The 3,076-nt window shown below is 33.4% G+C and overlaps 1 non-coding gene across 1 annotated transcript; it reads right to left on the minus strand.

The window, feature by feature from the left end:
• Window positions 1-2,687: 2,687 nt before the first annotated feature.
• On the minus strand, window positions 2,688-2,760 carry TRNAF-GAA (transfer RNA phenylalanine (anticodon GAA)). The gene has a single exon. It is a non-coding gene; the product is annotated as a tRNA-Phe (tRNA).
• Window positions 2,761-3,076: the final 316 nt, after the last annotated feature.

Below are 3,076 nucleotides of genomic sequence, written 5' to 3' on the forward strand. Positions count from 1 at the left end.
GTTTTCTAAAAAGAGTATTGATCCTCGAGCAACGTCAAACGTCGTAACGACAAGTCAAATTTTGATTATTTATTATTCTGTCGGAAGTATATGTATTTATTTTACACGGGTTATAAGTTTTGAACATTGTGAATTTTCGCTTTTAATAAAACCCACCGACCACATCCCGGGGCACTTGGAATAAACACAATTTCATAAATACACAAAATGTTTTTGATCAAAAGTTACGCAACAGTTTAAAATTTTAGCAAATAGACTCGCTGGTAATCGAATTCACTTATGAGCTAATGTTCTGCATGAAACGCAATCCTATATCAGGCGTATTTTAATTCAAACAAACTGCCAGCAATTGAGTTTCATATGATTCAAATAAATTATTCATAAAGACCCTGGGAGCTACAAGGGTTTTGAGGTTTCTGGCGGGGGAAATAGAAGGGGTGGAGAACCGACCAAGGGCAGAAATCTAATAGTGAAAGGCATTTTTGATAGTAACATCATACCATTTGTCATGTTTATTGATGTTTTAAAATAGATATGGCTGTGATATTCCTAGCGAGAAGTTGTACATTAAATATTTAGTCAACCTATTAAACTGAATCCAGGATTAGGGTTAAGTATAACCGAGAAGTAGGGCTAGGGTTTAATGAAATGACTGTGTATCTTTTCCTCGTAAATACCGGAGAGTGTAGTTTAACTGTTACGACTTGCTTAAAAAATTAAACACAATAATTCAAGTAATTTTCTACGAGGGCATAACCATAACCACAAAACGCGATTTAACGGATCAATCAATTAGCAAAAATTAAGATCAGAAATTAGCAATAAAATTGGTCGGAAAGTTTTACTTTTCGTTACGTATTTAAAATATCAGCAATAAGAATCAAAAAGAGTGAGATTTTTGATTTTTTTTCTTCGAAATTATCGAAGTAAAATTTGTATAGGTACTTCATTTTGTTTCTGTAAATCTATGTTTTTACTCAGTGAGCTGTGTTCGTAAAATTGATTTTTGTGTTAAACTTGGCAACCTTCGCGTGTGTGTTTTCAATTTACTCCAAATATTTCATTTTTGGGATAGCTGCATTTGCTATTATTATTAGTTCATACTATATCCATGATGAAGAAGTTACATGTGAAACGGTTCCATGATAACGTCGATTCAACGTACATTTAAAAAGAGATTTGAAGTCTTTCAAAACGATGAAAAAAACTAATTATAAACCTAACCTCAAGTAACTTATTTAGCCTATGTTTTGTTTCTTCGCTTTTCATGACTTTATATCACTTTTTAAAAATGTGTTGAATTGTCCGGTCACCGTCGAACAGTAATGTTTTTTTTATTTATTTATTTAGGTTTTCATTCTCGCTACCACCATTGTTCTCGGCGTTTTTCGTATAAGTATATAGTATAAGAGAATGGGAAAAATATATTTATGTACAACGATACAAATCATCATGGAAACTGACTAGTCATCGCAAAACCTTTCAATTATTTTCATGGAACAAAAATAAAACAAGCTGTTAAAACTTAGGCCTAATACTTCGTAGTTATGATGAATGGATATTACCGCGAGTGTTAGAAGTTCAACGAATTATGTTTATATCTCGGTTATCATATTGGCCTGTATTACATTTAGCGGACGGGTGTTATTTGTTGAGGGGTGTCAGAGCCACTCGCCGCAGCTCCGAGCCCCCGCCCCGCCGTAGGTCCCCGCTCTAGGCCCCCGCTCTGGGGTCCGGCAGACGGGAGGGATCTAATTAAAATCGCCCGCAAAATATGGCTGAATAAACAGAATCTGCGATCTACGTAATAAGCGATCAGTGTAATCAGAGCCGTGGCATGGCGGAGCATTTGCTTCGTGCGTTTTTTAAACTACTGATACTTTTATCGTCGTCAAACTATATTTTTCACATGAAATAATCAGTAACCCTCAAAATCAGTAATATCAAAAGTTTTTCGGGGAAAGGAAAAACGTTTCGAGAGTAAGTTATTCATAATAATAATATAAAAAAAATCTGGTTAAGTAAGGGCCGATAGTTAACAATTTACATTTTTCTTATCTTAATACAAAATAATTTCTAAAATAAATGTAAACCTTTAAATTTTAAGGATAAACTTTTTATAAATTATTTATAAAAAAAAACGCTTTCCCGGTTACGAATTTCTTGACAGTAATTTTACTATCTCTACTACCATCATTAGGATCTGAAAAAAATGGCTGTGCAATGATGGACAGCCAGAAGCTTTGAACTTTGAAGTTTTTTAATTCTAAAAACAAACAAAACAACAAATTGAGCGTACGTAGACAATATTTAAATGCGTTGTTACTATATAACATCGTAAGCGATATTAATGACTGTCCGGATGTATTAAAGGGGATTTTTCTTTATAAAATCGTAAGCTACATCACTGACTGTCCGGATTTATTAAATGCGAGTTTGCTGTATAAAATCGTAAGTTAACATTACTGACTGTCCGGATTCATAAAATACGAGTTTGCTATAAAAAATCGTTAGCGACATTACTGACTGTCCGGATTTACTAAACATTATTGGTTTGAAAGCATCTAGACGTCACAAACGTTCGTACAATTTATTTAATGAAAAACAATTTACAACTTATTTTCCAAGCAATAATTATTCGCCTGAAACACTCATCCACATTGAGAAATCTCCTGATAAAGGATACATGACGCCAACGGGACTCGAACCCGTGTCCCTTCGATCTTCGGTCGACAGCTCTAACCACTGAGCTATGGCGGCTTATCTCTTATCCGCGAAATAATTCAATATATACTAGTGTTTCATTCAACAATTACTGCTTGTTACATTTTTTCACCTGAAAACAACCAACTTTATTTTATATGAGAAAGGCATTGTAAGTGCTAACTTTTTCAAACCAAAATCTTTGTCTTAGGGGACTGTGTTCAACATATAATAAAACTCTCTCTGATGTACGAAATAGATATCTTCAATTGAAGAAAATAAATATAAAGTATCTAATAAAATTTATTAATAATTTATACCAAAGTATTCACTTGTAAATCAAGTAAACCAAACCACAGTATGGAAATTGAAA

The sequence above is a fragment of the Hesperophylax consimilis genome, chromosome 5, assembly GCF_061612785.1.
Source record: "Hesperophylax consimilis isolate HC1 chromosome 5, BYU_Hcon_1.0, whole genome shotgun sequence".
Classification (NCBI taxonomy): Eukaryota; Metazoa; Arthropoda; class Insecta; order Trichoptera; family Limnephilidae; genus Hesperophylax; species Hesperophylax consimilis.